At 34.7% G+C, this 15858-nt stretch overlaps 1 pseudogene; it reads right to left on the reverse strand.

Annotated features, from left to right (window-relative positions):
• Positions 1–837: 837 nt before the first annotated feature.
• LOC100406785 (midkine pseudogene) lies at positions 838–1318 on the reverse strand (annotated as a pseudogene).
• Positions 1319–15858: the final 14540 nt, after the last annotated feature.

Genomic DNA, 15858 nt, shown 5'->3' on the forward strand with positions numbered 1-15858 from the left:
AATTTCAGTTATTTTCTGCCTAGTGAGAATGCATATAATTTCTTTGTTTTTTTCTATATTTCACTTTCTGTCCTTGTGTCAGTTTGCTGAGAATGAAAATACATATAATTACTATGAGTTTTCTATTGGATTTTTCTTTCTATGTCTCTGTTTTCAACCTGAAAAGACACTATATGACAAAATGGTTAAAAATCTACCTAATAAGCAGAGGCGGGTGGATCACGAGGTCGAGAGATCGAGACCATCCTGGTCAACATGGTGAAACCCCGTCTCTACTAAAGATACAAAAAATTAGCTGGGCATGGTGGCGCGTGCCTGTAATCCCAGCTGCTCGGGAGGCTGAGGCAGGAGAATTGCCTGAACCCAGGAGGCGGAGGTTACCGTGAGCCGAGATCGCTCCATTGCACTCCAGCCTGGGTAACAAGAGCGAAACTCCTTCTCAAAAAAAAAAAAAAAAAAAAATCTACGTAATAAGTATGCTCATTAAATGTTTAAGGAAAAAGTGTAATATGATTTTTTGCGGGGGGTAGTTCAGTTTATTTAATGCATTTCTTAGTAATGGAATCGTGGGTAAGAACAAAGTGGGCTCTGGGACTCACATTGCTTTGGGGGAGGCTCAGGCTTCCTAGAATCCCTTGTCTCTCCCCACTTTGGGCTTAGGGGTGGGGCTGGGGAGTGAGAGTGATCAGGGAGGGTATGACTGATTAAAGCTAACAAGCAGACAAAAGGCACTGGTGGGTCATATCCCGGGCCAGGGAGAGGGAGGGCGGGGGCCAGGGAGGGCGGGGGCCAGGCCCCAGGTAACAGCAGGGGCTCCTCGGCATCTAGGCTTGGCCTCTAGCTAGTCCTTTCCCTTCCTTTGTTGGCTATGGCCTTGGCTTTGGTCTTGGGGGGTGCAGGGTTTGGTCACGTGGATGGTCTCCTGGCACTGGGCATTGTAGCGTGCCTTCTTCGAGGTGCCCTGGCGGACTTTGGTGCTGGTGGCCCCATCACACGCACCCCAGTTCTCAAACTTGTACTTGTAGTTGGCTCCAAACTCCTTCTTTCAGTTGCAGGGGCTCCTGCACCGGATGCGCTGGGTCTGGGCCCCGCAGCTGTCCTCGCAGAAACCCGTGCCGCAATCCTTGCTGCTGGGGGTGCAGGGCCCCCAGGCCCACACCTCCGCGCACTGGCTCCCCCGGCCGCCCTTCTTCACCTTGTCTTTCTTTTTGGCCACCGCGGAGGTGAGCGCCAACAGGGCAAGGGAGGGAGAGGAGGAGACTGCGTCTCGCTTGCTGCCTGCGCTGCTTCGTTCCCTCCCGCAACAGGCCCCGTAATGTGATTTTTATAAGGAAAAAATGCCTACTGTTTCACATTCAGTGAAAAATTAAGTAGAATTTTAGATTAAAATTATATTATTAAGATTTTTATAAAGATGCTTTGTTTTCCCACCAAAAAAATCTTTTGGGAGTTTTATTGTTTTATTGTGTGATGAAATTTGATGTAGGGTTTCTTAACTGTGGGATAATTAAAACTTGTGCCTGTATAATTGTTTCTTGTCTTAGAATCTACTTTTTTTTGTCAAAATAAAACTAAAATCTTAGTAGAAAAAATAGAGTAAAAAACTATTGCCTAATTATAGTGAATTCTTATAATTTTATGATTTTTTAAAAATTTTTTATTGGATTTTAGGTTTTGGGGTACATGAGCAGAGCATGCAAGACAGTTGCGTAGGTATGCACATGGCAGTGTGCTTTGCTTTGCTTCTCCCCTTCACCCACATTTGGCATTTCTCCCCAGGCTATCCCTCCCCACCTCCCCCTCCCACTGGCCCTCCCCTTTTCCCCCCAATAGACCCCAGTGTTTAGTACTCCCCATTCTGTGATGTTTTGGCATCAACTTTCACTGTAAGTTGGACTTTCTCATAAAAGAAGCAGGGCTCAGCTACCCTTGACACAGTTTTCAATTCTATATCTTCTCCTAGTTTCTCACCGTGTTGGATGCAGGTATCTCCCTTATACAACTTCTTGGTGACTACCTCCCTTTGAAACAACTGCATGCAGCCTACATGACTGGCCCCACTGATTCCTATACCAAGCATGGACTATGCAGATAGACCATAGGAACCACTTATCAGTCATGGCAGAACCTCCCAAAACTTGTACCTGCTTATTTTAAACCCATCAATTAAAACTACTTGTGGAAAACCTGTTTGGATGATACCATGGATCCACTAAAGGTGTAGGCCCACAGGTTTCTGTCTCACAACACACTCCATAATATCTCTCTCTCTCTCTCTGTCACAAGCACGTGTGTGTGTGTCTGTGTGTGTGTGTGTCTTCCAAGTGTGCTGTGTACCCCCAGGGTCTGTAAGTAATGAAATCTTTATTTCCATCTTGTGTCTCTCCCAATCATTGAAGGGGCACTCTCCATTGTAAAGATTAGAAATTAAAACACTAGTGAGCTCATGTAAGACTACAGCAAGGAAATAAGTGTCCTGTGCATTGTAGAATATTTAGTAGCAAACCTGGCCTCCTTTTCTGATGCCAGTAGCACCACGTGCAATGCTTCCACTCCATCCTGTATTGTGAAAACCAAAAATGTCTTCAAACATTGCCAAATGTCCACTGAGAGGCAAAATCACTGATGCAATGTTTCATCAAGAATATAGAAGCAACAGGTGTTTGTTGTTTGCCTATCATGTACAAAGCTATGAGTTACGAGCTATCAAATTGTTCAAATATAGTGCTTGCTTTTAAGAAAGGTATAATGTGCTTAGAGGTACAAATTTTACTTGTATGGATTATCTAAAAAGTAGAAGATCATAAATACAAATTATAAACTACATATATGTCACATATATGTATATGTGAATATATTTATACATGTATATATATACAAATACATATATGAATCATTGCTTAATGAATTATTATGACAATCCCAGTTCTTCAAGTGCAAAGATGAAAGGACTTATAGGGGAAGAATCAGTAAAAAGTATTATTTGTGGAATAGTACAATATTAGCTGCAACTTCAAGGTTGTGTTTAGAGAGAAAAGACTGAGTATGAAACATTTGGCCCACCTCTGCAGAGGCATGAATAATGAAACTATGGAAAGTAAAATTTAAAAAAACAAACAGGAAAACAAATGGGGAAGGAAGGAATTCTTCTCTTCCATTTTTAAAAAGAAGTTATGCATAATTATATTAGAAAACTAAAAATATTTCTCTATTGACATTCATTCATCTTTCATATTTTAATGATATAATTTGTAAGGATATCCTATTTTGTATTCTACAAACTTTAAGCTGTAAAGCTTTCAGTTTAGCAAAAAGCTGAAAATCAAGTTAACAAATCAGTGTTTTGAATAGTTATCAAAATAGAATATAGTATAAAGTCTCTGGTAGTTGGATTTTTTTATCCTTACATAGATAGAATTCATGTTACATATTACACATTACACAAACCAATTATTAATCTATTTTGACTTTTTAAAACTTCTTTAAGTTTCTGAATATTGTTGTTCTTATAATAAACAATTAACTTAATAAACATCCTAAGCAAAGTTCATCATACTACAAAAGAAAGATTCTTCATTATTCAGTCTTAATTGCTACTACTGATTGAACCCCTTATAAACTACACTCTATACTAAAGGCTTATCTTCTCTACCCTCAACTCATTCTTATAGACAAGTGTGAAAACATGAAACATTTGCATATGATAATCATAATGTGGAATTTTCACATGAAGAAAAATTACTTTAAAATATAATAACATTCAATATCTGATCTCCCTTGCTGATAAAGATAAGCATTTAAGAAAAAGATTGAAAGTTTAGAAAAAATTATCTAATAAATTGTAATTTTAATAAATTTTAATAGATTTATACATTTTATTTTGCCTCTATCCTTTCTTTCTTTCTTTTTTTTTTTTTTTTTTTTTTGAGACAGAGTTTTGCTCTTGTTACCCAGGCTGGAGTGCAATGGCGCGATCTCAGCTCACCGCAACCTCCGCCTCCTGGGTTCAGGCAATTCTCCTGCCTCAGCCTCCTGAGTAGCTGGGATTACAGGCACGTGCCACCATGCCCAGCTAATTTTTTGTATTTTTAGTAGAGACGGGGTTTCACCATGTTGACCAGGATGGTCTCGATCTCTTGACCTCGTGATCCACCCGCCTCAGCCTCCCAAAGTGCTGGGATTACAGGCGTGAGCCATCGCGTCTGGCTTGCCTCTATCCTTTCCTACTTTATTGTTCATTTTCATTGAACCTCAAAATATACCAAAAAGAATTTTTTTATTTGCATATATACCAAAGATGGCTTTGTTGTATCTGTAATTAGTAAGTAACTCAAAATTACAGTTGTTTAAAAAAGAAAAGAACTAAAACTAGTAACTTAAAATCTTTGTCTTTTAAAGAAACAACCAATGTGCATAAACCTAAACAATAGCTTTTTGAGCTTAAAAGTTGAATCAACCTTTATCAAATGATGAAATGTCCATTGTAGCCTATACATATTGTCAACCTTCTTGTTACCTGCTCAGCCTCTCAATTTTAGCCATAATTACAAAAGGGGAGCAAATTATGTTCTCCCTTGTTGAATGCAAAACATATATCAAAAAGTTGGCGCTATGCAATAATTTTGATCAATTTACATAATATATTCAGGGGGGAGATTGAAACATGCTGATAAACATCTAAATCTTCTAAAATTAGATTTACAGATTTAGGTTTATTTTGAATTCCAGTATATGCCTCTCTATAAACAGGGGATAGTAAAATAACCTCAGGACTAGTTCACATGTAACTTCATTCATTACATGTGAAATGTTTGTAATATGGGAGGTGTGATAAAGAATACAAAGAAAAAATTAATATTTTGTAATATGCTACATAATGACAGAGTAGATTAGACATGTTAGCATACATTTTTCAATAAATAATTTATCACCACTACCAATGGAATTTTAAACATTAGAATAAGTAACTATGAGTAACTATCTTTGTAATTGTATAATTTTTATTAAGTGCTAATATTTATTAATAAAATTTTTAAAATTTTGTTGCCTAGCTGGTTTTCAATGCACAAAATAAATACCATGTGAAGATCAAGAAAGTTTGGGGTATTTAATATTAAACACATTAATCCTCAATTATTGTTTTCCAATTAGAACAAAAAAGTACCAAGGATTGGTCTAGACATGTATAAAATATTTCATGTAAAATGCTGTCTTACTGTTGCATCTTTATTCAACACCAACTTCCAGATGGGAACTATTTTTCATGGTTCATAAAGCCAAATCCAGCTGCTACATTTGGCCCTACATAAGGAATCCACATTTTATTGCCTTCACAGTGCTTATAAAACAATTGCTGTTGTTTTCGTTAGCCGTGGTGCAACCCACTCTTCTCCGTGCAAATGAGATATCCAAAAAGAACTTTTAATGTCTTTATAGTTGATTACTTAGCAGTCCTATGCATAATAGAATCCTGATTTTATAACATTTTTTAGATATTTAGCTTAAACAAAAACAATCTGCAAGGGTATCTGTAGATAGAGTGAATTACCAAAAGTGTTCTTACAATTTCCTATTAAAACCCACAATGGTTATTAAATACTTCTGTAATCTTAGCTTTATTAAGAGACAGGAAGTGCACAGTTTCCTTTCCCTCCTCGTTCAGCTAATCTGGCTCTTTGATGGTCATGAGTTTGGAATAACCATGGGGTTTCCACCACAGCATAGTCTTCCCACAGCTAAATGGAATTAACCCTGTCAAGCCTCAAAAAAGAAAGAAAAGAAAAGGGAAAAAAAAGCATCTCATTGTTAGAATAGAAATATATTTGGAACTTTGAATGAATAGCAGTTATATTAAAATACAGTCAATTTGTGCTTAGGACATTTTCAATAGGACCACAGATAAAAAAGAAACATCAATTTCAGAAAATGGCAATAACTCAGCTTGCAAAATTACCCATAGTTATTCTTTTTTTTTTGCTATCTATAGATGTCATGTTTGCTGTCTTCTCAATCATGTTTATTGACTTACTTTTTAGATTCTGAATTAACATCTAGTATTTTTTTTTTTTTGCCAAAAGACCTAAAATCCTAGAAAAAAAAATATATATATACATGGAAAAGTTAGTACCTAGTGAGTTAATGTAAGTGTATGACAGGGAAGCAAGTTTTCTATGAATTGGGAAGAACAGACTATAGTGAACCACCAGATAATCCCTGTCCTGCTGAGTGGTTGCCCTAGAGGTCTGATACAGTGCCAAAGCCTCTTACGCATACTGAGACAAAGCTTATTTCAAGCCGAATTCAGCTCCTAAAGCCACCATACTGCTCCCTGACAACCTCCAGTTGCACTGACTCCATATTTGTGTTTCCCGCTGTTTATATTTGCTTGTTCCCAAAGCCACAATAGCTACAAAAACAAATACTCGTTATGCAATGCTTTGTATCAATACAGGTAAAGTGCTCTGCTCCCTTTTTCACTTGTACATAGTTTGTGCAAATAGGTTTTTAATATATGCCAAGATTAATTTGGTAATTATAAGCCAGTTTAGAAACACATTTTAAACAACAGGTCATATAGTCACCATTTCTATTCCAGAGTAATTCTCAGTTTTTGACCCTTGAGCAAAGATGAGCAAATGTGTATTCAAAAAGACATTCATTTGAATCGTCTACTTCTTTTGCTTTGTCAGGTCCCAGTGATATTCTGTTTGGATTTTTACTGCAATCTTTTTGACCTTTGGCAAGGGATTGTGCTGATTTATCTGGTTTAAATTTTTAACACAAGCTTTTAGGACATTTTTTTAAATTGGACAAAATAGAATAGAATATATAGGTGATTTCAGGAAGGTATTTTTATTTTAAGTCATCTATGTTTGCTCTTCATAAAAATAGGATTATACCTATTGTGGCTGCATAAATACATAGTCTGTAGAAGTGTTTGTAGTTTCCCTGGTACAAGAATGTCACCTAAATCCTCTAATGTAATCTGACAGAGGTAACAGAATACCTTTTTATAAGAGGAAAACAAATAAAGAAGATTAACTTAAATGTAATCATATGTAAAATTTTAAAATGGACTTTAAGCTTTTTATTATTCAATACTATTGTAAGCACTATGTACACTGGGTGGTGAATGTATTTCATATTATTTTAAAACTCTGTACCCAAAAGAAAAAAATCTTTAGAAAGCAAAAAGAAAATAATATTCTCCCTATTAAACTAAGATACAGATTTCTTTAGGGCTCACATTTCTACCTAAATGTGTAATTAGACTGTTTTAAACTAGAAAATATATAATTAGATTTCTTAAACAGAAGATATAATGTCAAAATGTTAAATTATTCCAAGTATATCATGGAATTTGACAATCTAATTGGTTATCGGAATAAACAAGCTTTGTTTATCTTTTTATTTATTTATTTATTTATTTTCCCCCTTATTTAAAGAGTTATTCAAATATAGTAGAAGTTGATACAAATTTTAAATTTTTACCATGTTCCTTTCCAGAAGTAAGTAGTCAGTCCTGGAGACTAAAAATGAAAAAACAAAGATATAAAAATTGAAATAACAATCTTATAATTCACATTTTTAGTCTTGATTGCCCTAGTAAACAAGCAGTTTATTTTTAGACAATTTTTTTAACCTGTCATAAACTGCCTCATTTCTAGTTTTGTAACAGTCTCAAATACAAAAGAAGAAGAAGACAAAGAAGAGGAGGAGGAGGAGGAAGAGGAAGAAGAAACTATTAAGAGGGAGAGAAATTAGTGCAAAATTCATAGCCCAACAGAAGGTCAAAATGTAAATAGATAGGAGATTGCATGCCATCCTCTTCGATTTGGCTTATAGTTTTAATCAACATATTTGTCAACTACTTGTGTTATTTAAACAATTAGTGATTGTTGATGCCTGAACAATTATGCCAACCAGGAGAAATGCTAAATTATGGTTTTAATAATTTTCCTCTTAAAAGTTTTAAGGCAAAAGTGAAAGTTTTGCCAATATTCTTTTAAATAAAAATGACAATAAGTTGGGGCAGAAGGATAAAAAATAAGTCAGCTAGGTCAGCTAATAGGATATAAGAAAGTGATCCCATACTTCTAGACCATGACTTAGAAAAATGATTTTAAAAACCCATTACACAATGGTTATTCTTCCTGAAATTATTTGCAGTTTTATTTTATAATCACATGAACATATATGACACATGCTCTTGAATTTTCTATGCTCATCTTTGAGTGTCAAAGGGAGGAAATAGTAAAGGAAAGGATTAGATCAGTAATTCTCAACTCAGGGTGGTTTTGCCCCTACCAAGAGACATTCAGCAATGTCTGGAGAGCTTTTTGACTATTAGAAGTGAAGTACTACTGACATCTTAGGTTACAGGCTAGGGATGCTGCTAAACACTACAGTGCACAGTACAATCCTTCACAACAAAGAATTATCTGCTCCAAAATGTCAGCAGCATCAATGTAGAAAAACACAAACAATAGAAAAAAAACAATTCTCAACTGAGATTTTCTTTTTCTATTGTTTCCTTTCTTCCTGAAACATGATGAATAAAACACATAATAACTGTCACTTATTTTATTGATGCCTCTAATTCTCTCTCTAAAATTATATTTCAAAGTTCCAAGACAGTTCTTGTGGAAATTGACTCTCATTTGGAGTGTCTTCTCTTTGTCTTCATGCTTTAAATCCCAGATGCCACTTTGGTCTAGTTCTCCATTCTAAGATCAGATATTCTCAGAGGCAAACCCAGCATTTTTCTAGACCTAACATATGGGATAATTATAATTTTAAAATGCTAAAAGAAAGAAAGAAAGAGAAAAGCCAGGAGCCACAATCCCTTATCATTAATTTCATTGTAAGATAGCTATATAAGAATTTCTCCAATAAAATTGACCAAACAAGGTGAGTATGTGGTGGAAAATTCTAAACTCGTATGCCATCTTAGAATTTGTATGAATTTTGTTTTCCCTAATTTAAAAACTGAAGACCAGAAAACATAATAATCTTCCAGCCCAGTACTTTCCAAAACATTTTCCTAACAATAACTTCTTAAGAAAATGATTTGATGATCAAATATTAGAAAACACAGTGGACATACCACCAACATTCTTAAAGATTCTCAGTACACCTTGGTATAGTAAAGATTCTGAGAAACACTGCAATGAAACACTCATTTTAGAGTTTTGATTAATCTTGTGTTTCTACGACTTGACCCAAAAAATATGTTATGTGCTTAATTTTGTTATATTGATTGCAACTGCTAACATCTGGACAGTACTATATCAGAAAAATCCAGTTATCCTAATATCCAATAAAACTATTCTTTTTCATCTCATCTTAAAGAGCATATGAGCTTGCATATTTTACATATATCATTAAACACAACTTTTTGACTTAAGATAATAAAGAATATCCCTGAATACTGAAATTCCAACTAGTGAATGCTACATGCACTGGGTATTGAAGATCTTAGGGAGAATAATTCCATCAACTAATGCAAAACACTCTCCAATTAAAAACATTTCCAGTCAAAGTGAAATTCTCTAAAGCCATCATGTTTTGCTTTCATATAAGACTGTCCAAGGAACACACAAATCCAAATGATCAAAATACTCCTGCAACTGAAATTATTTTACTATGTATACATGCAGAACTTAAAAACCATACATTCATAAACAATTATTCTTCTTTTCATTTTATTTTAAAAATTAATCTCATTCCTCTATCATTTTTTAGTCAATAATAAATATGGCCATTTGATCTGCTTCCGAGTGAAAACAGGAGTTGGTGGATTAATAGTAATAAAAAATACTAAAATGTATACAGAATTGCCCCACCTGTTTTATCTAGTAACTCCCACCCCACCACCCTGAACCAATGGAAATAATTGTGCCACCTTGAATGGCAGGCACAATTACTATTTCCATTCTTGAGTCAGGATTCAAGCCAATAATATATTTTTAACTGACATGAAAACTTTAAAGGAATAAGCATTTTACGCATAGCAAATATTTAACTTTTTTTTTTTTTCTTCTCACAGAAGAGTTTGTAAGGTAGGCATTACTCCTCTGATATGTGTGAAGAAATGGAGGAAGATAGGTAACTTGCCCAAAATCACAAAGCCAGAAGATGAATCCCAAAAGAACATTAATCCAAGGCTGTTTCTTTCTGCTAAACGATGCTATTGCGTCCTTTCAGGGCTTCTGGGAAACTCTTCAGACTTGCTGACAGCACTTTTCTAGGACAGCTGAGATACATTTGCTAATCTCTGAACTGCTTGTCCTTTGTGGCTTAGCTTGGCCAAGACATAGAAGAGACAGTTGAGAATAACAATTATTTGCATGCCCAGAAATACTTAGCAAGTAAACTGATTTGTACAAATAATGTATTTACTAAATAGAAGAGGGTCTTTCTGCTTTTCTAGCTCATTTTCCTGCATAAATTAATTTTGTTTCACCTTTGTTCAGTGTTCACTGCCATTTAGTAATGTGTCATTTCTATGAATTGCAGTACACTTCAATAATTATAATAAAGAGAAAGATGAAGAAATAGATATCATAAAAATAATTTTTTATTAAAAATTTATAGCAGATTTTATGTTAAACCAATATAGCAATAGTTGCCTTTTTATTTGCTAGAAGTTGTATTTTAATAATTTGCTTCCCACATCTGGCATAGAATTTACCAGAGAAAGTATGTGCAGTAAAAAAGATATAAGCAAAATTTTTGTTTGTTTTAAACATTTTGTGTAAGCAAGGTTACAAAATGCCAAAGGAAATCTGAAATGTTCTCATCTAATCTAATTTCTTAAAGAAAGTTATCCTAGGAAAATATAATATATATTGGCTTACTTCTTAAGCTGTCTCCTCATTTAAGTAATATTTTGATGTGCTTGAATATTTTATCTAATTATAAAACCAAGAAAATGAGATGTTTTTGCACAAAACTGAACAAAATAAATGACTCAAAACAAAATACTTTCCTCTCTATACAAACTGGTGATGAATATTTTAAATTCTAGCACCCACATGCATTTTAACATAATTTTCTTAGCTTCTTACTTTTTATTTTTTAAGATAGGATCTCGCTCTCTGTCTTCTGGACTGGAGTGCAGTGGCATAATCATGGCTCATTGCAGCCTCTCCTGGGCTAAAGTGGTCCTCTCTGGTAGGTAGGACTACAGCGTGTGCCACCATACCCAGCCAATTTTTAAATTTTTTGTAGAGACAAAGTCTTGCTATGTTGTCCAGGCTGGTCTTGAAATCCTGGCCTCAAGCAATCCTCCCATTTCAGCCACCATAAGTGCTAGGATTGCAGGTGTCAGCCACTGTGCCCAGCCTCCTTATGTATATATTTATCACAACTGTTCTATAAATTATTTGTATAATTGATAACACAATAAAATCCCTAGTAGTCACTCAACTATGGCCAAAGTGTCTGCTGAGTCTTAGAATAACAGTATAATAGCAATACAACAACACTAGTAGATAACATTCAGTTAATGTTTATTTTGTGCTAGGCTCTGTGTACATTTAATTTAATCTTCAGAATAATTCCATTGAATATAAGTATTTTTATCATAAATGAGAAAATTGATGCTCTGATTTTGCAGCCAGCAGAGGTGGAATTAGGAATTGTACCCAAACAATCTCAACCTCAGAACCACAACTTTTAACCAGTATGTTATACTACACCCAGAAAGACCTTAACCTTGATATTTCCCTTGTTTTTATTTCTCTGTTTGTGCTGTCAGAGTAGATGGGTTTACCAGGAAAATTTTAGAATTCACCAGACCTATTGGAAGAACTTCAGACTTAGGGATGCCTTGAGATTGTGCCATATCAAAGCAAGCTCCTGAGAGTCATTCCAGTTTAAAGTCACATCCTAGAGCTTCCCAGGAGCTGTCATACAGGCGTAGGAAACCATCAGTCAGTCACCTGAACATCTGTAACACCAAACAGCCATTTCAAGAGGCAGAGCTTTGCCCGGCGCATTTTAGGCCATCTCTTGGGAACATAAGGTCACCCCGCTGGTTCAGAAAGTTGAAAACAAGCTCTTAGTTAAGTGATGGATGTGGCATCATTGCACAAGATGTTCCCTGAGTAATGTTTTCCTGTTCTTGGATCTTAAAAGGAAATTAAGCAGAAAGAAAAATTCTGGGACTAAGGCTAGCCAGTGATCTGTATATTTACTATATTCATGCAGAATAGCAAAAATTTCAGGTGCATTGAAGCTATCCCAGAGCCATAAACTGAAAAACTCCTGCAGTGACTGTAATAGGTGAGCCTAAGAAGAAAAGGAAGGGTAAACAAGAGTGAGAATTGGGAGGGAGGAAGCAAGGAAGGAGGGAAGGAAGGAAGCAAGGAAGGAAGCAAGGAAGGAAGAAAGGAAGAAAGGGAGGGAGGGAGGAAGGAAGGAAGGAAGGAAGGAAGGAAGGAAGGAAGGAAGGAAGGAAGGAAGGAAGGAAGGAAGGAAGGAAATAGTTAATTGAAAATCTTAGAAAATTAAAATTCCATAATGCCATTATAGGCTGAATTTGTATTTTGCTAATTCTCACATGAGTTCAAAATTTTGTACAGTTCTGAAATACTCCTGGGAAGCATATTATGAAAAGTTGACCAGTGTGATGAGGTACACTATCAGATAATATATGTGACCTGTTTTTTTGAGATATTTTAATGACTGATATGAATCTGTTTAATGCATTTATAGAATCTTTGTAAATCTGATTTAGACATATGTGAACTAAATTTTTATTTTTACATGTTCCCACTTATAGAGAACTGTATTTTTCTTAGAACTGAATAAATTTTTTGTGGGTATGTGTGTTTTCTATATTCAGTCTCTCTCCCATTATAATTTTATTTGCTATATATTTGTGCACTGACTCACGTTCAGTACAGAAACAGGTGTATTTCTGATATATATGTACACTCATGTGTCACTTAACTACAGAGATACATTTGAAGTAGTGTGTCATTAGGTAATTTCCTCATTGTACAAACAAAGTATACAGTATGCTCAAACAAATGTAGCTGGCGTAGCCTACCACTCACCTACGCTATTGGGTATAGCCTATTGCTCTTAAGCTACAAACCTGTATAGCATGTCCTGTACTGAATACTATAGGTAATTGCAACCCAAAGGTAGGTAGCTGCGTACCTAAACATATATAAACACAGAAAAGGTATAGTGAAAATACAGCACTATAATCTTATGGGACCACTGTCATACATTCGGTCCATAGTTGACCAAAATGTAACTATGAAGCACATGACTGTAAGTGAAAGTTTGTATGTTAAATTATATTTGTAATAAAATAGAAGCACTTATTACTTAATGAAATTCAATCTTTGTATATTTATAAAGTGAAAACGCCCCCTTTATGTATCCTGTTACATAATAGATATTTAAAATCATTTGCTTAATTAGTTAATATAGTATAAGTTCATCCTAATGTTCAACTGACAGAAAATAACTAGCCATTGTCTAAGTTTAATACCCCCTCTGATATATAAATTACTGAGTCTTCCCTTTTCATGAACAAACAATTAAGATGCCTATTATGACAGATATAGAGAGTTTGTAGATGAGGGTTTTAATTATTATGAGAAAATATAGGTGTTGTTTCAAGGAATTATTAATACACAATTTCACATTTAAAATTTTTATTAATAAATATTAAATGTTACTTTTGAATGCTAATGATTGTTTTTAAAGTTAAATATCGAACATCTAAGAGAACTCAGTAAATAATCGAGAACAATGAGAGACAGTGTGAGAAACGAGGTAAAGGGAAGGCAGAAGCAAGTTCACAGGAGGACTCCTAACCACAGTTGGGCTATCAAGCTTTAACCTAAGTATAAGAAGGTCACTGAATGCTTGCTGATGTTTAAGTCACAGTTATTGGGGTATAATGTACCTCATGTACAGAAGCTCTTCACAGGCTACAATATACGTGCACAATTGTTAAAGGAAGGCACTTTATGAAATGTGTTTAATTTGCTATTTTTATTTCTAGGGGGACAGAGTTCATTCTACACGATTGGAACCCATTCATACATGTATGTGTGAAAGTGTGTGTGTGTATGTGTGTGTGTGTGTCTGTGTCTGTGTAAGAGACATACATGCATATACATCACATCATACATGAATGTATTAAAATTCACTCTGCATGTAAAACTGATGACTATAGACAAATGTATAAAGATGTGCAACTATTACAATCAAGAAATAGATCATTCACCTCACAGCAAAAAGTTCTCTTGCATCCACCACCCCCTAGCAACTACTGGTCTGATTTTGTCACTACAGTTTTTTCAAAATGTCATATAAATGAAATAATGTAGCTTTTATGTCTTGCGTTTCTTGTTTAGCATAATGCCTTTCAGACTCACTGATGCTCTGGTATGTATCATCTCATGATCACTGAAAGAATTCTATTGTGAGAATTACTATGATGTTTATTCATTCACTAGTTGATGAATATTTGGATTATTTTCAGTTCGAGCAATTATAAAGCCTTGAAAGCCTTTTAAAGAGGGAGATACATAATTTGACTTACACTTAAAAAAAATCTGGCTCCTGTGTGAAGAATGAAATTTAGGGCATTTAAAGTGGGAGGCTAGAGGCAGGCAAGTCAGCATGCAGGCCAAGTGTCAGAAGATGGTAGCTGGTACAAGCGGAGATATGGAGAAGTCAATAGAATTAAAATAGTTATTTTAAAAGCAAAATGTAGAGCACCTGAACTAATAAAGAAGTAGGAATAAATCACAGATGCCTGGAGCAACTAGATTATTGTTCACCTCTTTGCTGCCAGTTATCTCTCCCCATATCAATTTAGTATAAACACACCATGGGTATCAGTTAGTGAAACTAAATTTGGGACATCAAAAATTTTAAAACATAGAGTTTTCTATGAAATCTACAATATATCATTCAGTCCCATAAAAACAAATCTTTCATGACAGGTAACTTCTAGAGCTTTATAGTAAGTCTCCACAATACTATCTTTTGACAAAATACAATATAATTTCCCTTCAGAGTTACACTTGGAACACTAAGATCAGATCAGATAATTTGGGGAGTTTAAAATCACATCACATTCACATTTTGGTCTATATATCAATTTAACAAAAATATTAGAACTGTGAGAGACCTGCTTTCACTGGGATATCTGAAGAAGCACACGATTCTGTGAGAGATTATTTCAGGGGTGGCCTTAATTCCATAGAATGAAGTGTTCTCCCCAGAATAAAGTAAGAGAAAGAGAATAAACACATTTTCATAAAACACCTCTTTTTAACTCTGAGAAGTGTAGACTTGTACCATACAGTATATAAGGAGCTTCTACCAAAAATCATCTACTCTTAATTAATAGAAATTGTGGACTATTTTTTTAACCTGGTACTCAGTAAATTACTGTGTAATTACTGAAGTTGAAGCTATTACATAATTACATTCTTGTTTTTTCTAATATCTGAAATACAAAATCATATAACAGCAATATTTTGTATTCAAGTCACCTACATTTATATCTAGGCCATTTCTTCACTTCGAGCTGCATAGAATCAAATATGTGTAAACTTTACGAAGCATTTGGAGTATGTTTTACTTTCTTTGTACCAGTAGACATATAACCATAAAACAAATTACCAGCAGTGGGGACAGGCCTTCACCTCCACCATTCCATAGGAAGATAAAAATACACTTTTGCTTGATTTTGAAGATCAAGTTTTGTAATCAAAATAAAACTCTACAGATCTTTTAAAATAAAAATAATAACAGCTATTTATTTGTTGTTTTCCCCTGTTATTGATGCTGTTTTTTTAAATTGGAAGAAAGTAAAAA

This window comes from Callithrix jacchus, chromosome 17 (assembly GCF_049354715.1).
Source record: "Callithrix jacchus isolate 240 chromosome 17, calJac240_pri, whole genome shotgun sequence".
NCBI lineage: Eukaryota > Metazoa > Chordata > Mammalia > Primates > Cebidae > Callithrix > Callithrix jacchus.